At 33.8% G+C, this 25,051-nt stretch overlaps 1 protein-coding gene across 6 annotated transcripts in view; it reads right to left on the minus strand.

The window, feature by feature from the left end:
• The window catches only part of Mbd5 (methyl-CpG binding domain protein 5), a 416,793-nt gene that overhangs the window by 164,359 nt on the left and 227,383 nt on the right, over nt 1-25,051 (minus strand). For all 6 annotated transcript variants that reach the window (XM_046426967.2, XM_058573479.1, XM_058573478.1 and 3 more), the window contains exon 5: nt 21,371-21,491. The gene's annotated coding sequence lies outside the window, so the exon portion shown is untranslated. The remainder of the gene's footprint in view (nt 1-21,370; nt 21,492-25,051) is intronic.

Below are 25,051 nucleotides of genomic sequence, written 5' to 3' on the forward strand. Positions count from 1 at the left end.
GCGGTTGCAGAGTTTTTGTTCCAATTTCTAGGTTTTTGATCCACTCTGAATTGACTTTTTATAGGGTGAGAGAAAGGGGTCATTCTTTCACATGGATATCCAGTTTTTCCAGCACCATTTGATAAAAAGGTTCTCTTTCCTCTGGTGCCTTCGTCTAATATTCGATAACTACATTTATGTGGGTTTGTTTCTGTGTCTTTTATTCTACTCCATTGCTCTTAATACCTGTTTTTTTTGTGTGTGTGTGTGCCAGTACCATGCTGTTTTTGTTACTGTAGCATTGTAGTATAATTTGAAGTCAGTTATTGTGAGCCCTCCATCATGCTCTTTTTGCTCAGGATTACTTTGGCTATTCTGCATTTCTCATTTTTCAAAACGAATTTTAGTACTGATTTTTCTAGTTCTGTGAAGAATATCTTTGCATCAATATAATGCTTTTGGTGGTATCACCATTTTGACAATATTAACTGTGCCTATCTAAGACATGGGAGGTCTTTCTAAGGTCAATTTCTTCAGAGTTCTATAGTTTTCAATGCAGAGATCCTTTACCCCTTAATTAGATTAATTCCCAAGTATTTTATTTGTTTGAGGTTATTGTGAATGAGATAGTTTGCCTAATTTCTTTTTCAGCAGATTCATTATTGAAATAGAGGAAATCAATTGCTTAATGTATGCTGACCTTGTATCCTGCCACTTTACTAAATTTGTTTATCAGATCTAGGTGTCTTCTGGTGGAGTTTCTTGGGTCTTCAAAATATAAAATCACATCATCAGCAAACAGAGATAATTTGATTTCTTCTTTTCCTATTTATATCCTTTTAATTTCCTTCTCTTGTCTGATTGTTCTAACTAGAGTTTCAAGGATAATGTCAAACAGAAGTTGTAAAAATGGGCACTCTTGGGCTGGGGTTGTGGCTTAGCAGTAGAGCACTTGCCTAGCATGTGTGAAACCCTGGGTTTTATCCTCAGCACCACGTAAAAATAAATAAAATAAAATAAAATAAAATAAAGGTATTGTGTCCAACTACAACAAAAAACATAATTACTAAAAAAAACCAACAACAACAACAACAGCAACAAAAAATCGGGCATCCTTACCTTTTTATTTTTTTGCTTAGAAATTAAAAAAAAATGTTTTTTATTAGTGCATTATAGTTATACATAATAGCAGGGTTCATTTTGACATATTCTTTCATGCATGTAATATAATTTGTTTCCTTTCAATCTCCAGTACTTCCACTTAGGCTAAGCTTCTTAAAGCCTTTTCCTTTTAAAAATGTAAAGTTTTTTTTTTTTTTTTTTAATACCAGGGTTTGAACCCAGGGGCACTTAACCACTGAGCCACATCCCCAGTCCCCTTTTGTATTTTTTATTAAATTATTTATTTATTTGAATTTGTTATACATGATGGCAGAATGCAATTCATTTCATATTACACATATAGAGCACAATTTTTCAAGTCACTGATTCTTCACAAAGTATTTTCACACCATTCATGTCTTCATACATGTACTTAGGATAATAATGTCTCATTCCATATCATTCCTACCCTCTTGCTCCCTCCTTTCCCTTCCTTCCCCTTTACCCTACCTAAAGTTACCTTGTTTGTTTTTTTAGAGGAAATACTGTTCCTTTTATTCTATTCAATATGATGTTGGTCTCAGGTTTGTTACATATGGCCTTTACAATGTTGAAGTAAGCTCTTTCTATTCCTAGATTGTCTAGTGTTTTAAACATGAATTGGTGCAGAAAAATATTTTGAAAATAGCTTCTGCATCTATTGACAAAATCATGTGATTCTTGTCCTTAACCCTATATATGTGGTGAATTACATTTATTGATTTCTGCATGTTGAACAAACCTTGAATTCCTGGGATAAAACCCACTTGATCATGATGCATTATCTTTTGAATATATTTTTGTAAGTGGTTTGCTAATATTTCATTAAGAATTTTTGGGGCTGGGGATGTGGCTCAAGCGGTAATGCGCTTGCCTGGCATGTGAGGGGCGCTGGGTTCGATCCTCAGCACCACATAAAAAATAAAATAAAGATGTTGTGTCTGCCGAAAACTGAAAAATAATATTAAAAAATTCTCTCTCTCTTAAAAAAAAAGAATTTTTGCATTCATCTCCATAGGGAACATTGGTCTGAAGTTTTCTTTCCTTGATGTGTCTTTGTCTGGTTTTGGTATCAGAGTGATACTGGCTTCATAGAATGAATTTGGCAGTGCTACTTCCTTTTCTATTTAATGGAATAATTTGAGGAGGATATGTGTTCTTTAAAGGTCTGGAAGAACTCAACTCAGAATCTGTTTTGTCATGGGCTTTTCTTTCTTTCTTTTTTCTTTTCTTTTTTGGTAGTGGGGATTGAACTCAGGGGCACTCAATCACTAAGCTACATCCCCAGCCCTATTTTGTATTTTATTTAGAGACAGGGTCTGAGTTACTCAGCACTTCTTGGTAGCTGAGGCTGGCTTTGAACTCTGGATCCTCCTGCCTCAGCGTTGTGAGTCGCCGGGATTACAGGTGTGTGCCACCTCGCCCAACTGTCATGGGCTTGTTTGTTGGAAGAACTTTGATAACTGCTTCAATTTCATTACCTGATATTGATCTGTTTAAGTTTTTTATATCCTCATGGTTTAATTTGCATAGGTCTTGTGTTTCTAAATTTGTCACAGTCTTCAAGATTTTCTAGCTTATTGGAGTGTAGATTTTCAAAATAATTTCTAATGATCTTCTGGATTTTAGTTGTGTCTGTGTTGATATTTCCTTATTCTTCTCTAAATTGTGTTAAAAATGTGTCTTCTCTCTCTTTTGGTTAGTTTGGCTAATGGTTTGTCAATCGTTTATCCTCTCAAAAAACCTACTCTTTGTTTCATTGATCCTTTGTATGTTCTTTTTAAGTTTCAATTTCACTTATTTCAGTTGATTTCAATAATTTCCTGTCTTTCGACTGATTTTGGTGTTAGTTTGTTCTTCTTTTTCTAGGGCCTTGAGTTATAATGTTAGATTATTTATTTGGTATCTTTCTGTTTTTTTTTTTAAATGAATGAACTCAATGCTATAAATTTCTATTTTAGAAATAACCTTCATACTGTCCTAGAGGTTTTGCTAGTAACAGAACATAAAATATAGAGTTGGCTTGGTCAAAGGAGTGAAGGGAAAGGTAGTAAGGATCCCTCCATCTCAATCCAGGAAGACAGCAAAATAGCTTAAGTAACATCTGCTATATTTTAGAACTCAGACCATCTGTCTACAAAAATATTTTTCTTTCTAATGGAAGAAAACAAATACAGAATGTTAGAGCAGGTTGGCTGTTCCACATACCTTTCAGAAAGTTCTATAAGACATACTGGCAGGTCAGAAAGTAGAGGAGGGGAAAAAAATCGCTGTGACCAAAAAGCTACTTTCTGGTCATGGCTGAGACTTAGGCAAGGTGGAGCATAGCAGGACTGAAGAAGTCAAATTACAGATGCTTTATAATTATCTTCTATTTATTTATTTACTTATTTACAGGTTGTGCACATGCCATGGAATTTCAAAGATCTAAAAAGGTAGTGAAAAATCTCTCTTCCAGCCTTATTACCAGTCATCTGTTTTCCTTTCTCAGATGCAACCCCAATTATCAGTTTCATGTGTCCTTTCAGAGATGTTCAATGCGTTGCCATATCTACATATATATCCATAAATGGAGCAGGCTATTTACACTTTGCTTTTTTCACCTAAGATTTGTGAACTGATTTTATCAGTACATATAAAGCTACCTGATTTTAAAAGCTTCATTTATATAAAACTTACATGGTTCTGGGCATAATGGCATACACCTGTATCCCAGAGACTCAGGAGCCTGAGGCAGGAGGATCACAAGTTTGAAGGTAGGCTCAGTAATTTAGCAAGGCCATTTAGTGAGACCCTGTCTTGAAATAAAAATAAAAGGGCTAGGGATGTAGTTCATTGATAAAATACCCCTGGGTTAAATTCCCAGTACAAAACAAACAAAACCAAGAACAAAACCACAAAACTTGCTGGGCCTGGTGCCACACACCTGTAATCTCAGCAGTTCTGGAAGATTGAGGCAGGAGAATTTCGAGTTCAAAGTCAGCCTCAGTAAAAGCAAGGTGCTAAGCAAATTAGTGAGACCCTGTCTCTAAATAAAATACAAAAAGGGCTGGAGATGTGGCTCAGTAGTAGAGCGTCCCTGGGTTTAATCCCTGGTACCAAAAAACAACAATTAAAAAACAAAACAAAACAAAAAACCCCACAAAACTTACATAATAAAATCCAGAGTAGATAAGATTGCAAGAGAATACTACCATATACATTTACATAAACCTTGTACAATAAAAAAACAGAATACACAAAATGTAAGAGAATGTAACAGATGTTTTTCACACAGGAGAAATGATATGAGTCATAGGCAGAAAAAGAACTTGAAGGAGCTGTTTTTGAATGTAGGGTACCAAAAGCAATGAATTGCCAAGGAAAGTACCTGGAAAGATACATTGAAAGACATCTTTGGAGCCTAATTTTCCCAGATTATTATGGCAGAGCATTTGAAAAGTTATTCTGCCATGAAAGGTGTGCAAAAGTGACTGAGACAGAATTGGAAAATAAAAAGGAAACAGGGGTTTGAAGAAAAAGAGTGAAGAATAGATGGTCCTTGACACTGGACACAATGGCAAGGACCCACCGAAGTAGATCCAGTATATAAATCTAGAGGTCAGGTAAATGGAGCTATACCTAGGTGAACTCTGGCAGTCAAGGGCCAAGCAATGGCTTAGCGGAAGCTGACAACGAGAGAGAAGAGTATACAAACCCATACTTACTCATCGATGGCTGACAATATTTGAGTCTCCCTAGGAACTTGAGGAAAAGTAGAAAGGAAGCAGAGAATGGATAGGTGTAAAACCTTATTATAAAGCTCAAATTGACTCAATTTTAATTCAGAAATGAACAAGAAACTTCAAACTGACAAGATTATTTTACTTTATTTGTAGAAATTTAAGTGGTGGGATGCTAGGAAAAATTTGGATAATCAGTTCATTTTAGATATGGACAAAAATGTTTTATATGCTTGAGATCAATAAGTATAAAACTTAGATCCAGCTTATAGGGGTGACTGAGTATAGACTGAGAATAGGGGTTGCATTTGGTAATTTCTCATTTTTCCCAAATAGAAATTGTCTTTTTAAAAAGTTATTTACCACAAATCTAACAAATGTTAAAAAGAAGAAACTATATAGTAAATAAAGGAGGTCAAAAACAAAAAAACCCCTGCACCTTTACTAAATATGTACAGATTTTTTCTTGTCGCTATTTCCATAACAATACTACACAACAACTATTTACATAGGATTTACACTCTCTTAGGTATTGTAAGTAATCTAGAGAAGATTTAAAGTATATGGAAGGATGTGTGTAGCTTACCTTCAAGTGGCATGTCATGAAACAAGGGATTGAGAATCTGTGGGCTTTGGCGTCTGAGAGTATCCTGGCATAAATTCCTTGCGGATAACAAGGGACAACTGTACTTTTGAAAGTGAGATAAAGGTGGGAATAAGAGCAAGCCTGGTTGGAAGTGTATTTAGGAATTAGTTACTTTATAACTAGTTATTACCATTCATGATTGGTCAAGTACTATTCCCTTAATCACCCTAGCATGCTTTGGAGAGGGTAAAATAGAAAGTTCTTGAACTGGGAAAATTTGGAGAATTTTGGAGGGCAGGATAGTGTACTGAAAACTGAAGAACTGAATGAAATTTTATACATTACATGTTGAGATTCCCAAGTCTTGTTTTGGTATTAGCCCATCTGATAGCCTCTAGGTAGGAGAGTGGAGGATTCTTCTTTGGTAAATCTAACTGACCAAAAAAGAAAGTTGTTCAATAGAATGATGTTGGTTCCTAGACAAAATAGCAGTTTAGGGAATTCATAGTTATTAAACTCCAATCATGTGTTATCTAGGCATCCCTTTCCCTACTATCTTAAATACAAGCTGATAGCCATGTCTACTATACAGCTGAGGAAAACCTCTAACAATAAGGCTACACACAAGAAATAGAATTATTGAAGGATACACAATTTCAAAAACATTATTTCCAAAGATATAAAAGAAGAACTGTTTCTATTCATCCAAGTAACAGAAGAAGATTGGTTAAAAAAATAATAATAATAAAATAAAAAAGACTGGATCTCCCAGCAAGTAGAAAGTAAGAGATCGAACATAAGGGGGAAAGGACAAGAAACTGAGAAGACTAAAATAGGAGGACCAATATCCAAATAACAGAAAAAGAGAATAGATAAAAGGAAGAGGAAAATAATATTCAAAGAAATAATTCATGAAAAATTTCCTGAGCTAAAGAACACAAGTTTCTTTTTAAAAAGGGCTCTTTGAGTACCTAGCCAAATGAATGAAAATAAATATCCACCAAAGCATATCCTAATAAAATTTCAAAACTCAAGGACAAATAGAAAATTCTAAAAGCTTTACAAAGGAAAAATACACAAAACAGAAATTAGAGTATCTTTCAACTTTTCAACAGTGGAAGTCAACAGACAATGGAAGGAGATCATAAAAATACTAAAAGTAAATTCATTCCAAACTAGAATTTTATACTTAACCATAGCATCGATCAAATGTCAGTAGAGAATAAAGATATATTCAGCAGGCAAGGTCAAAGCTATAGAAAATGCTCCATCAAAATGAGAGAGTAAATCAAGAAGAAAAAGACATTAAGTACAGGAGATCCAAATCAAAGCAGGAACAAAAAGAAATCCCAAGTTGATAGTGAAGGACATAGGCAACCAAGCAAATGAAAAATAAAATAATAATTAATTTTAGAGAAAGTAGAAAATTAGATACATGATATGGACCTGCCAAGAAATGAGTTTACTTATGATACTGTGTGTAACTAAACATTAAAATACTGCAATCAGGATATAACTACCGTCCCATTCAATGTACTCAGGAGAATGGTTCCAATGTTCCAATGCAGACAGCAAACTCACAAAATATTACATACAAATATTGTATTAACCTCCCTTATAATTCAAAAAATCTTGACTTATAGTTCCAAAACCATGTAAATGCTACATTAATAGTTATTATACATTTAGAAAATAATGATCAACAATATAATGAGAAGGTATTGCATTAGTGGTGAGGAGTTAGAAGATTAAAAAATCTAAATCTACAGCTTTAATATTAGAAAATTAGTAAAGTATCTGTAAAAAATAAAATCAAGAAATAGAAATATTATGGGTTTTTTTGGTGGAAATTGTTTTGTTTTTGCTTTTAGATATATATCACAGTAGTGTATATTTTGACATATTATACATACATGGGGTGCAATCCTTTACAGTTTTGACTCCATTCTTGTGGTTGAACATGATGTGGAGTTACATTGGTCGAGTATTCATATGAGCCTAGGAAAAGTTGTGTCCAATTCATTCTACCTTCTTCTCTATTTCCATCCCACTTCACTTTCCTTCATTCCCATTTGTCTAATCCAATGAACTTCTATACTTCTCCAACCTACCCTCCCTTGTTATGGGTCAGCATCCACATATCAGAGAGAACATCTGACCTTTGGTTTTTCTGAAACTGGCATATTTCACTCAGCATATTATCATCCAATTCTATCCATTTATTGGCAAAGGCCATTATTTCATTCTTCTTTATAGCTGAGTAATATTCCATCATGTATATAAACATTTTCTTTATCTATTCATCTATTGAAGGGCACCTAGGTTGATTCTATAGCATGGCTATTGTGAGTTGACCTGCTATAAACATTGGTGTGGCTGCGTCACTGTAGTATGCTGATTTTAAGTTCTTTGGGTATAAACTGAGGACTGGGATAGCTGGGTTGAATGGTGGTTCCATTCCAAGTTTTCTGAGGAATCTCCTTACTGCTTTCCAGTGTGGTTGCACCAGTTTGCAGTCCCTTCAGCAATGTATGAGTGTACCTTTTCCCCCACATACTTGCCAACATTTATTGCTACTTGTATCCTTGACAATTGCCATTCGAACTGGAATGAGATGGAATCTCAGTACATACCTACATAAATCCAGTTATCTCATACTAGACAAAGGTGCCAAAAACATACATTGTAGAAAGGATAGCCTCTTCAACAAATGGTGCTGAGAAAACTGGAAATCCGTATGTAGTAAATTGAAATCAAACCCCTATATCTCACCCTACCCACAAACTCAACTCAAAGTGGATCAAGGACCTAGCATTAGACCAGAGACCCTGGGCTTACTAGAAGAAAAAGTAGACCCAACTCTCCATCATATCGGCTAAGGAACAGACTTCCTCAAGATTCCTAAAGCTCAATAAGTAAAATTAAGAATCAATAAATGGGACGGCATCAAACTAAAAAGCTTCTTCATAGCAAAGAAAACAATTAAGAATATGAACAGAGATCCTACAGAATGGGAGAAAATCTTTACCACCTGCACCTCAGATAGAGCATTAATCTTTAGGATATATAAAGAACTCAAAAAACAACACCAAAAACCAAATATTAAACACCAAAATACAAATAACCCAATCAACAAATGGGCAAAGAAACTGAACAGGCGTTTCACAGAAGAAATATGAACGGTCAAGAAATATATGAAAAAATGTTCAACATCGTTAGCAATTAGAGAAATGCAAATTAAAACTACACTGAGGTTCCATGTCATCATGCCATTTTAAAATATTAGTTTCCATAAATGCCAAAAAATGGCTAAAAAGAATTAAAAATAAAACAAAAATAAAAAGTAACTTTAAACATAATGTTTATGGAAATTGAGTAGGCATTTATAAATTCGCATGAATTGCTGCAATAGACAAATTTATAGAGTAAGTTCTTAGAAAACAGGTATTGTACCAGACAAAACATTTGCTATGGAAGTCAGTCAGAACCCGGCAGGTATCTAAGCATCATTTCTTTAAGCATTAATGATAAACAAAAATAGGCACAATAGGAAGAAGAACATGGGTTCTAGACTTCTTGGACAAAGTTTTTTTTTTTTTTTTGGTTTGTTTTTTGCTTAAGCTTCCTTATTTGTAAAATTCATCATTTCACAGGAACCCTGTGAGTGTTAAATGACATATGAACAGTGTTTAGAAAAATGCCTGAGGCATAGAAAGTGGTTAACAAAGGTTAGCTATTTTTATTTATTATTCCAAAATTCCTAGCTTTGGATTGTAACAATTCAGTCTACTATACCTCTTCCCATCTCCATAACACAGATCTTGAGACATTCTATTTTCCAAAAATATCTTGTTCAACCCATCACTCCATAGAGGGTAGACTCAAATATCACTTAAAAACACTGATGCCTCCTTCTATTTCAAATCACAGATAAGAAATAAATGTAATACCTGGAATCACTTCTCTTTTCTTATCTTTAAGATGGGGTAAAGCAAAATTTGTAATCATAAGACCTAGGTTTGGGTTGGTCATTTAGCCTCTGAGTAACCATTTTTCTCATCTGTAAAATGGAGATGATAGTAATTGCTAGGCTGGACTATTATTTTGCCTTCACGCCATTCTTTGCTATTTCTTTCTTTTTTAACATGAGAAATCTCTTTATATATTGTTTTGGGATAGTATTTAATATAGTACAAAGTAGGTTATCATTGCTTCTTTTTTTCATATTTAACCCATTTATTTAAGTTGCCTGCTTTGCATATTCCACAAAAAAATTCTCTCAATATATGGTAATCACAGATAAGATAAACCCTGGAACTATAGAAATACCTTTTAACTGCATACAAATTTTCCTTTGGGTAATTCACCCCAGCTGCTGGATGGGTCTAACTACCAATGACAATCAGGATAACCTTCTCTTTTTGTTCATAATGATAGGTCCCGGGAAAGGCACTTAACCAAATCATGGTCAATGATCCTCAAAACTGTCAGGGCCACCAAGGGCCACCAAGTGTTGAGCTGAAGATAGAGCCAATCCAGAGAAAATGAGTTTACTCCATCCTAAAACTCAACGTATGCTTTTTTTTTGCCTATGCCAATGTATGTGTGGTGTGTGTGGCAGGAGACAAACAGGTAGTGCTGGGACTGGGAAAGATTTCTTCCTTGCAATAAGAAAAGTCTTAGCTCTTACCTATCTTATATATATTGATCTTTAATGTTTCAAGGATCAAGAGATTTAATAAATATAAAAACATCTGGTAAACTTAAAACAGTATACAAATGTTAACTGACATTACAATAACTTTTAATAATGTAAGATTAACTTCTCAAAGCAAAATGTCTGGTAACAGTTATGACTAATTATTTTTGAACAAAAATTAAAGTGCCTTATTAAGAAAGTTTGCACATGTTAGATATCATATGTGAAAATGTTTTGTATTGAAATATAAGAACACATAATTGTTCAAACCGTTTTAGGTTGTGAATCTGACAACAGCTCATTGGGCTCCCTTATCCACCAAATAAAAAAGGTCAGTAATGACAGAACCCCTAAATCTCTACCTTACCCATTGAAATCAAGCTCATAAATATTTTTAAAACCTTTTGAAAATATGTAATTTGTAATACTTTCAAGTGAATTTTATCAGGCTCAATTAGTATAGAGTATACAAATATTTTATTACTTATAAATAGAATACCATTTAAAGGGAAACTGAAAAAAATATCTTGTTCACATAAAAGCTGATTTTATAAATTTTGTAAAATAAAATACTTTGAAGTCAGAATAAAATTGGAAATATAAGGATGCTCTGAATAAGCTCACAGGCTTTAAAAAAGTTATTGTTTTCTTATATAAGATTTCTTCAGGTTTACAGGATTCATTTGACTGGCAATTCTTTTCTTCATGGCTAAACAAGAGGTAAACATCAGTTCAACTCCTTTTTCATATCTCAGAAGTTGAATAAGCGTAGCTAAAATAAATATTAGATGGTATTTGTGCTCCATCTGTTATGTCCTATCTCCACATTAGGTTCCTTTAGGTAAAGGATCAGATAATTATGTAATGAGGCTGACTTTTGGTTTCATTATGATTACCATTTGGTTTCATCTTCATTACCATTACCTGATGACAGCAATGAAAACAATTATGTGAAAATAATTACCAGCATGAATGTACACATTTTTTCACAATAAAAAAATTCCAATGCAAATGAAAAAAATCACCAGGCATGGTGGAAAATGCTTGTAATCCTTGAGACTTAGGAGGCTGAGGATAGGAGGATCTCAGGTTCAAAGCCAGCCTTAGCAACTTAGTGAGACTTTGTCTCAAAGTAAAAATTAAAAGGGCTGGGGATGTGGCTCAAAGGTTAAGTGCCACTGGGTTCAACACCTGTTATCCAAAAAAAGAAAGAAATAAAAATATCAAGCTACAATTTTTTTAAAAGGAAGAAAATAACAGAATAAGAATGATATTCTCTGCTTAAAAACAAGTTATAATATTATAATATCAGGGTCACCGGGAAAAGTTTAATGCCAATTAAAACAGTAATAAAGTGATTATCACGTAAGAAAAATAACTTTTAAATTTCAGGTAAATAAAATCAACAACTCTTTCAGTAAGCAAGAGTTATAAACTGGGAATTTGAAGAGACTGATATTTTAATAAATATACTCTTAATGGGTTTTGTCTCTCAAAAGTGGTAAATGGTTGTGGATGGGTAGATGGATGGATTTATCAGAGGATCAATGCAGGCAAGCAGTAAATTATAAGATGGTAAGTCTGGATTAGGGCCAGATAACTGAAGATCTTAAATATGAAATCTCTTCTGTATATGCAAACTCTTCAAACAGGACTAAGTATACTAATGGGACATTGAAAAAAAAATCATCTTGGAATTCAAATTCTCTTGTACTTGACTTTCCTACTAGTTTTGCTGATTTTGACCTAAAAAGATATATAACTTTTGACCCACTGTATTAAATTTTGGATGATATTTAGTTGGCTATTGAATTATGATGAAAGTAATATGTGTATTCAAAATAGGGTGGAACAAAACCAATTCAACAAATACTTTGTGCAAAGGCTGTACCCATAGAATAAGTTCACAGTTACCAAAGTGCTACAGAGAAAGTCAAATAATAATTCACATGTTAAATTTTAACCAAATGAACTCTACATGCCTCTCTGCATGTTGAACTCTTATTAAAATTTTATGTGCAAGATGCTTACAAATATGAAGTATTTATACATATAATAACTTTTTTTACAATAACTTTTTATATTTGTGTGTATATATATTATACATATCATATATATATAAAATCAAGTATTGTAGGAATTCAGAATGCAGTAATAATTAGGAAAAAGCTAGTATTTAAATTAGTCTTGAAGAATTTACATTTCAATACAAGGAGAAAGGTTCCCATGTAGGGAGAAAGGATAAAAGCAAAGATATCTAAGCTGCATATACTGCAAAATATCTTTAGAAGGGAGTGCCTGGTACATAGTGGGTATGTGGTAAATGGTTATAGATGGGTAAATGGATGGATTTATCAGAGGATCAATGCAGGCAAGCAGTAAATTATAAGATGGAAAGTTTGGATTAGGGCCAGATAACTGAGAATCTTAAATATGAAGTGGTTATCTGAAATCTCTTCTATATATGCAAACTCTTCAAACAGGACAAAGTATACTAATGGGACATTGAAAAAAAGAAAAAAAAAAGGTCAGGATAAACATGAGGCATCTCCCTAAATTTTATTTGAAAATATGAAAAATTAAATACAGTAATTAAAGTGATACCTAATTTTTAAACATCAGTCTTATGTTAAACATGTATTTTGGAATGGTTCTGTAAATCTTTTGTGAATTTTCAAAGACAAAACAAAAGACATCAAAGAAATGTTGAGCTGTGGCAAGAAGCTGTCAGCTATGCTACCAGATCCTACTAGGTGCTTATTTACATTGTTTGCTGGAAGTGGATATGTATAGCTATGAAAGGGATTTGAGCAATGCAGTAACAGGATTAAAGTGATCACTTACTTACATTAATCTAGCAGCAGGATGCAGGTTGGTTTAGAATAGGGAGAATAATAGCTGAAGAACTACTGAAATAGTTCTGTGAACAAGTTTTTATCAGGCTCTTCTGATCCTCTTTGTAACTAAGCTCTAACAACCTTGGTCACTGTCCTTAGTCTAGTGACTCTGCAGGTTGAATCCAGTTTTAGCAAGTATCCTGTTGGATGAGTTTAGTGAAAATCTCTCATCCTTGCTATATGATTATTTCCCAGAGTAGCATCACCCTGGGCTGCCTTCTTCAATAGTCTTATCAAGTTGATTTAGCCAGAATTCCCCTTACCACTGAGACTTTCTAGACGTAAATTTCTATCTGCTGACCCTCACCCTGCTCCTTGGTTATAAATCCCCACTTGACTATAAATCCAGCCCAATCTCTCTCCTCTAACTATAAAACCTCATCACAATGGCCACCTATACTTTTCATGAATGCCCCCTTGAAAGTCTTCCTTACTATCTTTTAAGATATCATGGATAATTTTTCTTTAATATTTATGATGCCATGACAGCCTGGACCAAAAAAAGAAAAGAAAAGAAAAAAAGAAAAAAAGTTTTCTCCTGTGCCCCTCTGTAAGACTTTTTCTTGTACCAGTAATTGAACTCATGGGTGCTTAACCACTGAGGCACTTCCTCAGTCCTTTTTTATTTTGAGACAGAGTCTCACTAAATTGCCTAGGGCCTTGATAAATTGCTGAGGCTGGCTTTGAGCTTTAGATCCTGATCCTCCTGCCTCAGCCTCCCAAGCTGCTGAAATTATAGGCACGCCCCACCACATCCTGCCTTTGTGAGACCTTTTAATCCAGCTCCCAGGGTAAATTCTCAGGCGATGGAAATCTCTTTTCTTAAATCCTTGCTCTGCTAACTGTTTACTTTTTGTTAGCATAATTTTGCTTGCAATAACATGGAGCCTCTATTACCTCCTCAGAAAATTTAAGATGTATCCAAACTAGCTTCTCTAAGACCTCTCCTTTCTCATTGCTTAGGACCATTCTTCCCTCCTACCACTTTCAGTCTTCTTTTTAGCTCCTTTTGTAGGTCCCCTTTCAAGCTATTATCCTTTTAAGTTCTACCTCTTTGTTTACCCATTATCCCTTTCTCTTCCCATTCCAGCTCCTCAGCTCTCCAAGTCACTTGAACTTTGGCCCCTACCTCCATCAGTAGTGATCAAGGGATTCAGTGTCTGCCAACTGAGGCTAAAAAAGAGTAAGGCTAGCTAGGAATGGCCTTTGGAGGCTTTTAAACAACTGCTAGATGACTCCCGTTTCCCTTCTAAAACATAGTCAGTCCACAGACTCCACAAGATTTCCTATCAGGGTGAAGAAAGTTTTAAAGTCTTTTCTACAAATATTGGTAAGAAGCTTTAGACTTCATTGAGTAGAGAAGTTCAACTTGCCCATTTTTGACAGAAACACAATTCAGATAAATACAGAGAGAAGGTAAGAGCTGTTTTCTATAAATTATACAATTTTATATTATTGTCTCATGGTTAGAGCTTTAAAAATGAAAACCATAAGATTTTTATTTTCATTTGTCTATATATGTATGTATATCTATGCTATATGTATTTCCCCACTTCTAGATGGTATTACCAAATTAATTTATATAATTCCTAAAAAGAGTTCTATTTTAATCAACTCTCATAAAAATAAGCACTATATAAATAAATTGTTTAAACTCACCAAAATATAGAAACCAATTTAAATGCTCTTCAAATTCATGTGGGTTTACTACTTCTTGTTAAATAAGATTAATTTAATATTGTTGGATTAATTTTAAAAACCAGGTATAACTTCAGAATTGTCAGCACTAGATATAATACCTACATATAATTTTATTCTACCTATATTTATTAGTCAAATACATTCATTTATCTCTACTACATGTTTAAGATTACACAATTATAAATTCAACCTAAGAATAAAATGTATGATAAAAATGAACTGCTTGACATACATCAAGCATATGGCAATACTTTTTTAAAAAGGGGGAGGAAGAGAATACTGTTTGCTTATTTTTTAAAAGCTGTTTGCTGCTGTGATTGTTTGATACTTGCCTGATTTATAAAAAAAAAAAATAAAACCAGATAACGTCTAGCTTTATTTAATGTATGATGAAAATTTTCTGAGCAATTCAAAGACAGTTGCTAAAACTAAATGAATTCAACAGACGTAAGTCAGATAAAAGTTTATGAATGAACTTTTCAACAATAATCATGTTTCATAATAATCTATCTAAAACAGTTTTCGAAAATAGTTTTGGTACCTGGAAACCTTAGAGTTAGATATGAATTTCTAAGTAAGATAATTTCTGAAACATTAGAAACTAAACATAAGTTCAAGTTTATATACTTTAGGTATCTTCATATGGCATAGAGAGGCAAAACATATTTGATTCTGTTAAGAAACATGTTTTTTTTTTGCCATCTGAAAAACTGTACTATGAGGAAGCATATGCCTCTACAAAATGTGAGATGGTATATTCATAAAATTTGCTAGTCTGCTCCTACAGAGTGCTGGTATTGTAATATACAATTGAATTTTCTACATCAAAATTTTCTCTATAAAAGAAAAGTTACTTTATCCATTCATCTGCTGATGGACACTGAGGCTAGTTCCACAGTTAACTGGTATAAACTGAGCTTCTATAAATATGGGTATGCATGTACCACTATTATGATGACTTTAAATTTGAGGATAAATACTGAGGAGTGGTATCTCATATAGTTGTTCCCTGTCTAGTCTTTTGAGGAACCTCCATACTGACTTCCATAATGGTTGTACTAATTTACATTCCCACCAACAGCATAAGTGTTCCTTTTTCTATACAAATTCTCCGGCATTTATTATTATTTTTATTCTTTTTTTTTTAGAGAGAGAGAGAAAATTTTAATATTTATTTTTTTTTAGTTTTCGGCGGATACAACATCTTTGTTTGTATGTAGTGCTGAGGATCGAACCTGGGCCGCACGCATGCCAGGCGAGCGCGCTACTGCTTGAGCCACATCCCTAGCCCTTATTTTTATTCTTGATAACTGCCATTCTGACTGGTGTGAGATGAAATCTTAGTGTAGTTCTGATGTGCATTTTCCTAATGCCTAATGATGATGAAGATTTTTTCATATATTTGTTGACTATTTGTACTTCGTCTTTTGATTAGTGTCTATTTCATTTGTTTTCCAATTTATTAATTGGGTCATTTGATGTTTTTGGTGTAAAGTTTTTTGAGTTCTTCATATATTCTAGATATTAATCCCCTGTCAGAGTACTAGCTAGAAAAGATTTTCTCCCATTCTGTAGGTTCTCTCTTCACACTCCTAATTGTTTCCTTTGCTGTGCAAAAGCTTTATAATTTGATGCTATCCCATTTATCAACTTCTGGCATTATTTCCTGAACTTTAGGGATCCTACTGTGAAAGTCATTGCCTGTGCCTATATGCTGTACTGCTAACCCTATGTTTACTTCCAGGAGTTGCAGTTTCTGGTCCAATTCTTAGGTCTTTGATCCATTTTGAGTCAATTTTTGTGCAGGCTAAGAGACACAGGTCTAGTTTCATTCTTCTACATATGGATAATCAGTCTTTCCAGCATCATTTGTTAAAAAGGCTGTCTTTTTTTTTGAGTTTTTGGCAACTTTGTCAAGGATCAGACGACTATATCCATGTTGGTTTTTCTTTGTGTGTTCTGTTCTGTATCACTGATATATGTATTTTTAGGTCAGTACCATAAAGTTTTTACTACTATATTGTGATAGTATAATTTGAAGGCAGGTATTGTGTTGCCTCCAGCATTGGTCTTTTATTTTTCCAAATGGATTTTAGGTTTTGTTTTTTTTTTAAGTTCTGTGAAGAATGTCATTGATGGGGATTGCACTGAATCTGTATATTGATTTTATATATGGCCATTTTGACAATATTAATGTCATGTCTACTCATGAACATTTGAGGTCTCTCCATTTTCTATAATCTTCTTCATTTTCTTTCTTCAATGTTCTATAGTTTTCATTATAGAAGTCTTTTACCTTCTTCCTTAAATTTATTCTATTCCTAGGGTTTTTTTTTTTTTTTGGCTATTGGGAATGGAATTGTTGTGGTGATTTCTTTCTCAGCAGATTTGTTGTTGGAATAGAGGAAGGCTATTGATTTTTGTATGTTGATTTTTTAACCTCTATTTTGCCAATTTTTTGTCTTTCCTCTAGTAATCTTTTGGTGGAGTTAAGAGAAGAAAAAGGAAAAGAAAGATGGGGGCAAAGAGATGTCATAGAAATCAAAGGGAGACCAGTAAAGGAAAGGAAGCAGGGGGTGGGATGTGGGGAAGAAAAAGAAGAAAAGTTACTGATGGCTTAAAACTATCACAAATATACACATGTAGTTAAAAACTACAAAAAATAATAAAAAGCAAACAATAATTTATATTCAAAGTATTCAAGGAAAGTAATATGTGTTTTTAATGAGGAAGAGTTTAATGATACAGAGAATGTCTTTTCGGTAAGGGAAAAAGGAGTGATTTTGTGTGAAAGTAAAATGTCTGGTTATTCCAGAATGAGAAAGAAGAAAAGAATAGGGCCAAAACTCAAACGGGTGTAAAACTGTTGCAAAAAGTTTATAGGAAATAAATTTTAGGTATACTCAAGAAACTAAAATTGGATGGATGTATTTATAATTTTTTAAAGGGCTCGATAATGTATGGATAGAAACCCTAGAATGGTTTACTCTGTATTAAAAGGAAAAGCTTTTTTGGCTTTATCATGTTTTTGATTACAGATACACTTCAACTTATGAAGTGTATGGGGTTATATTAAGATAAACCCATTGTAAGTTGAAAATATCAAGTTAAAATGCATTTAATATAGCTAACCTACTAAATGTTATAGTTTAGCCTACCTTACATGTGTTTAGAACACTTAATTAGCCTACAGTTGTGCAAATCAACCACCAAATCCTTTTTTACAATAAAGTGCTAAATATCTCATCTAATCTACTGAATACATTCCCAAAGTGAAAAACAGAATCATCATTTGAGTATGCTTTCACACAACTACAAAAGTGGGAGATCATCTGTATTTAAAAAACTGAAGCCTTTTCAAAATGGAAAGATGTAAGTTGCTGTGGGTGTAGCTCACTGGTAGAGTGCTTTCCTAACATGCTTAAGGCCCTGAGTTTGATCTACAGCATCACACGCATGTGCGTGCACACACACACACACACATAACTTAAAAGGTCTTGGGCTGGGTAACACGGTAACACGCTCACCTGGCATGCGTAGGGCGCTGGGTTCGGTCCCCAGCACCACATAAAATAAAATAAAGATGTTGTGTCCACCGAAAACTGAAAAATAAATATTAAAAAATTCTCTCTCCCTCTCTCCTATCTCTTTAAAAAAAAAAACAGTCTCAGGTTTCTTTATAAATTCATCCATTCATTTAATAGAAAGTCTAAACAAATTTATTTTGAAATATTCAATTAATTGCCATAATGTCAGCCATAATAGTTTTATTGTGCTACAGAATATAAAAAGTTTTCCCTCCTACTTGAATGTACCCCTGTACCCACTAACTATCCTCTTTTCATCTTCCCCTCCAGTACAGTCTTTCCATGTTCTGGTAATCATGATTTTATTTGCTACTTCAATTAGTAAACTTTTCAGCTTCCACATAAAAGTGAGAATATGAAGTATTTTACTTTCTGTGCCTGACTTTTGTCACTTAACCTAAGCTTCCAGTTATATCTGTGTTGCTGCAAATAACAGAATGTCATTGTTTTTATGGCTGAGTAATATTCCATTGTAGTGGAATTGCAGGATCACATGATTCAATTTCAATTTTTTCTTTCTTTAACCAAAGTGTGTAAAAGGGTTTCCTTTTCTGTGCATCCTTGCCAGCACTGTGATCTTTTGTCCTTTTGACAATGCCCATTCTAACTGGAGTGAGGTGATATCTCCTTGTGGTTTTGATTTCCTTGATGATTAGTTATGTTGAACATTTTCTAAAAAATTTGTCATGCTGGCCATTTGTATATCTTCTTTTGAGAAATACCTATTCAAGTCATTTGTTCATTTTAAGATAGTATTATTTGTTTGTTTGCTATTTGGTGGAGTTTTAATATGTACTGGATATAAATTCCTTTTCAGATGAATGGCTTAAAAGTTTTTCTCCGATAGGCTGTCTCTTTTCTCTCTTGGTTATTTCTTTTGTCATGTAGAAGCTGTGTAGTTTGATGTAATTCCATTTGTAAGTTTTGTCATTTTTTTGCCTGTGCATTTGAATTCTTATATATTAAAAAAAAGCCCTGTCTAGTTTAATATCTTGAAGCATTTAACCTTTTTCTTCTGGTATTTTCATAACTTCTGGTTTTACATGTAAGGTTTTGATCTGTTTTGAGTTGATTTTTTTATATAGTGAAAGATGGGGCTCTAGTTTCTTTCTTCTGCATATGAATATCCAGTTTTCTTAATATCACTTATCTATTTATTTATTTTCCTACCTTTTTTAAACTGGTGCATTACAGTTGTACATACTGATGGGATTTGTTGTCACATATTTGTACACACACAAAATACACAATATGATGATATAGTTTGTCCAATACCACTCCTCAGCACTTCTTTCCCCTACCAGCCTCCCACTCATTCATCCCTTTCCTCAACCAATCTTCCTTTGATTTTTCTATTTCTTTTCCCTTTGGCTTCCACATATGAGAGGAAACATATGACCTTTAACACATGACTTATTTCCCTTAACATGATGGTTTCTAGTTCCATCCGTTTTCCTGCAAATGACATAATTTCATTTTTCTTTATGGTTGAATAAAAGTTTACTGTCTATATATACCACATTTTCTTTATCCATTCATACATTGACAGATATTGAGGTTAGTTCCATAGTCTGACTAAGGTGAATTGTGCTGCTATAAACACATATATGCATGCCTGTATCACTGTAATATGATGACTTTAATTCATCAGGATAAATACTGAGAAGTGAGTCATATGATGGTTCCATTCCTAGTCTTTTGAGGATCTCCATACTGACTTCCATTGTGGTGGTACGAATTACAATCCCACTAACAATGTAAAGTGTTTTTTTCCACATCCTTTCCAGCATTTATTATTATTTTTATTCTTGATGACTGCCATTCTGACTAGTGTGAGATGAAATCCCAGCGTAGTTCTGATCTGCATTTCCCTAATGATTAATGATGATGCACATTTTTTTCATATATTTGTTGGCCATTTACTCTTCTCCTTTGAGAAGTATCTATTTAATTTATTTGCCCATTTATTAGTTGGGTTATTTGATTTTTGGGGGTAAAGTTTTTTATGTATTCTGGGTATAATCCTCTGGCAGAAGAGTAGCTAGCAAAGATTTTCTCTCATTCTGTAGGTTTTTTCTTCACGTTCCCAGTTGTTTCTTTTGCAGTACAACTTACCACCATTTATTAAAGACACTTCCTTTCTTCAATGTTAACTTCTTGTGTCTTTGTTGAAAATCAGTTGGCCGTATATATATAGATTGATATCTGGGTCTTTATTCTGTCTCATTTGTCTATGTGTCTGTTTTATACCAGTATTATTCTGCTTTGGTTGCTACAGCTCCAAAGTGAGTTTTGAGGTCAGTTATTGTAATACCACCAGCACTATTTTTGTTCAGGATTGCTTTGGCTATTCAGGGTCTTCTATAGTTCCACACATATTATTGAAATTTTTTTTCTGTTATGTGGAGAATGTCATTGGTATTTTGATAGAAATTGCATTTAATCTGTAGATTGTTTGGGGGTAGTATGGGCATTTTAACAATATTACTTCTTCCTATCCATGAACATGGAACATTTTTTTGTGTGTGTGTGTCCATTTGTGTCCTCTTCAATTTCATTCATCAGTATTTTGTTATTTTCATTATTGGGTTCATTTACTTCCTTGGTAAATTTATTCCTAGGTATTTTATTTTTTTGTGGTCACTGTGAATGAAATTGCTTTACTAATTTCATTCTCAGATATATGTGTATCTCTATGTATATGTATGTGTGTGTGTGTGAGTAAATGTGTGTCTGAGTGTGTGTGCACACATATGTATCCTTCCATATTTGTCTTTAAAAAGTTTGTCACTCTAGTCTTTAACTAAATGAATAACTAAGTATTGTGATGCCATTTAATCAAATGTTTAACTTTTAACCTTTTTTTGCCAGACTTCCAAAAATAAAATCTTAAATATTCTTACCTTGTAAAATGTGAAATGTGACACTAATTAGGTTTATTTGCTATGTTAAAGTACAGAGGAAGTATATGATTTAACTTTACATTTGTATGTGCGTATGTTATTAAGGTTAGTGTTCCAGAAATTGTATGAAGTTCAAAACTAAAAATCTGTTAATACCTTATCTGTTGTTATTGTTGGTTGTTTTCTTCTCTTTTTTGGTATGTCACAGAAATACTCAAATTTTCTTGACAAATGAATTCACATCAGATCTTCAGAAGCTAATCCACAAACTGTTAACCTAAGATCAAACAGAGCTAGAAATAAGTATATAGGACTGAATTAATTGATTTTTATGGAGTTTTTATTTGAAATATTGCTTTTTTATTGTTTTGTTTTTCAGATTTAAGGAAACCTTTTTCTTTTTACCCTTAAGTTGTCTATAATTTGCAGCACGTTGGTAGATTATAACTTTGTAAGCAAAATTAATTTTTCCTCCAATATATGTATACTATTATTGAGTTTAGAACATCATTGCATGAATGCAATAAGAATCTGTTCTTCTTATAGTAGGACAGAAGTAGAAACACTGATTATATTACAAAGGCTTGAATCTGAATGGCACATTTGAGAATTATGTGCACAGAATCAAATGTAACCAGATTTAGTAATTTAAGGCATTGTGGTTGGCTTTGTGAAGCCAATGCTTATCAGCTTTCTTGGAATACCTGTCTGATACCTGGCTTACAGCTTTCCTATTCTTACAACTGAGTATAGATGATCACTTCTGGGCAAGTCCAGAGAATTTAGAAAACCTTGAGGACCTTGAGATTAGAGGAATTCACTCAATTTTGTAATTATCACAAGTGGCAAGTGGCTAACGGTTCAAGTGGCAAAATCTTGGCCAAGCCAACAGTTGGCTTCCTACTCTCAAAAGGCTTTTCAAAGCTTAATATAAGATTCCTTATGAAAATTTCCACCAAAGCAAATTTTAAAATGGCCATGTGGTCAATTACTATTTTTCCTACACTTCTGTAAATAACCAGGCCCAATCTAATGAAAGCAGACTTATTTTGTAAACAAGAATCAAAAGTGAGGTGACCATCAAAAGAAATTTTGTTTCAGTGGGAAACTATACTGCACCTGTTAGTAGAGTATTACCCTGTTCATTGTCTGAAGTTTTTGTCATTTATCTGCAAACTGGAATGAAACTTGAATTATTCTAGTTGCTTCCAATATATAGCCACAACTCCCCAAACTACCATTTCTAATTTTTCTTCCATCCTCCTGACCTGACATAACTGAGAACTAAAGCTACCATTTTCCCAAAGTCCTGTAAGCTAAAGCTGGACAATTTTATGTAAACTTCAAAGAAATAATCATAACAGAGTTTGAATCAATCAATCTATCTATCTATCTATCTATCTATCTATCTATCTATCTCCAGAAATGGAGTCTGCAGTCTCTGTGTTTTCATGTCTCTAGTTTTGCTTCAGTATTCATGGTGGGTGTGTTCGATTGGCAAAGTCTTGATTGTGAGCTCATGCCCAGTGTGTAAAGAGAGGCCGAGTAGTTGGCATTTTGAGCCTCCAGGCCAGGAATTTTCTCTGACTCAGAAGGCAGAGTACTCCCTAAACACAGAAAGAGGGATCTGATACGAGTTAGCCAAGAGTTACAACAAATATTTATCAGATTACGAATAAAGACAGAGTTGAGAATTTTTTCAGAAAAGATAATATTTTAGTTGTTTTTTTTTTCTTTTTCTTTTATTTGCTTTGGTTAAGCAAGATTCTGTCAGGCAAAGTGAAAGCAAGTGATAGGGAGGATACTGTAGGAAGACAAAACAACATAGCTAAAGCTCTTAAGTAGTCTTAGAATAAATTGAAGAGCTTTTAAAAAATCTTCAAATATAAAGGTATTGATTTAGTATGTGCATCTCTGGCACCTCATGTTATTATTAGGATATTCTGTCAATTGCTTGGTTAAATATCTATGAAAGCAAAAGCATGGATATGTGGAATGAATGTTATGTTTGGAGAAAGTAGCAAATTGTTGGCCCAGGATAAATGGAGCATAGGGAGAAGACTGCAGAGGAAACAAGAAAGTAAACTGTACAAATATAAAAGGTTACAAATGAATTCCTGATGAGTTTGAAGTTTATTTTACAGGCTCCCAGACATTTTTGAAAATGGGGATGATATACTGTGGAAGCCTATAAACCCTGCATGTGGGTAAAGTATGATCTAACAACAAAATGACAGGATATTAGTAATTAAACAAAACAGAAAAATAATCCAAGGAAATGGAATAAAACAGAACTTTTAATATATTTTGTATATAAAATATATTAGGCTTAATCAAGCAAGAGAGCTGAACGTCTGTTTCTCCATTTTTCTTGGTTAAATCAGGATGGAGGATTAGTAGTTAACAGAGATTGGGAGGGGAGAAGTAAGGGTTGCAGTAGTACAGTAGAACTCTTAGGGCCCTGCATAATTTTTCACTGAAGTTCATTAGGGGACAAAGCAAAGATCACCGTTTGCCAGGAAAGCTCTGGGAAGCAAATGACTCTGGAAGAAGGAAGAAAGGCCTGGCCATGCCATCTTAGTATGGATTAACTGAGAAATCATCTTCTCTCAGAGAAAGGGGAGATTTTCCCCATTCTTTTAATGTCATATTGAATTGGTGGTGGTAGCATGACAACAACTAAGATGGCTTATAAAATATCAAGTATATAAACAGGTGAACTTAAGTTAGGTTATCCCTTTTCATACATGTTGGTTCTAAGACCATGCATATATTATTGATAGTTGAGAATGCTGTTAGTCATTAATACGTAGTATACAAAGTGGTTAATGGAATGAAGATGGTGATTTCTAGAGCTATAAGTAATGTATTGATAAGTATAAATCATGTAATAATAAAAATCCTTCTGAGAAGAACAGAAAGGTAGCTCATATCTCCTTCTGGAATGGACGAGGAATGAAGAGCTCCCAGTAAAATAACCACAACTGGCAAAAATTATGAAAACAAAATTATTTAAAATTATTGGAAATCATCTTAATTACACACAACTAATAAAAAAAACACTTATGTAAGAGTTGGTTAGCACTTGGAAAGAACAACAAAAGTAAGTGGCACTTGAATTACAACACATTCCTCTCTCACTCTCACCCACTAGCTCAGTAAAACAGGGACTCCATTCCATGTAGGTGTGGCCAAAAATATAGGGGTCCTTCTCTCCCAAGCTCCAAGCCAATGGCTTTATCTCTCAGGGAGGGGCCAGTCATCATTATCCCAGCAACAAGCTGCAGAGTTCAAATTCTAAGCAAGCATAGCTGAGAAGTCACGGACTGCCTTCTTACACTGAGCTCTACCTGGTTAGCAGAAGTTCTACTTCAGGTAAGTAGACTGAAAACTGAAAACACTGGGACCCACATCATCCTTTTCTTATGCTGGAAGAAGCAAACCAAGAAGATTAGAGGCTACTGTTCTGCACATTGCTCTGTTCATAAAATAGAGGTGTTACTCTAAGAAAACTGTTCCTGCCCTTAGCTTCAGAGAATTGGCTCAGAGATTTTACCCAGGGGAAGAAAAAGGCCATAGATCAGAAAGTTCCAAAGCTCTTCCCAAAAGAAATGACTATTTAGAATAGAGTATAAAAAAGCATATGCCTCAAGGAGCTCTTGAAACAATGGAGATTTTGGTAGTAAGAAAGTAAGAGGAGGCTAGTATCTAGTATCTTCAGGAAAAGAAATGAGACAAGGGTTAGGCCACACCAGTGAACAGCAGAAAATGACTGGATATTAGTTATTAAAAAATAGAAAGAAAAATATACCTATAGAAATGAGAATATTAGAGAGA

Source organism: Marmota monax, unplaced genomic scaffold (genome assembly GCF_021218885.2).
Source record: "Marmota monax isolate L192 unplaced genomic scaffold, Marmota_monax_Labrador192_F-V1.1 WCK01_AAM20220418_F8-fsc00048, whole genome shotgun sequence".
NCBI lineage: Eukaryota > Metazoa > Chordata > Mammalia > Rodentia > Sciuridae > Marmota > Marmota monax.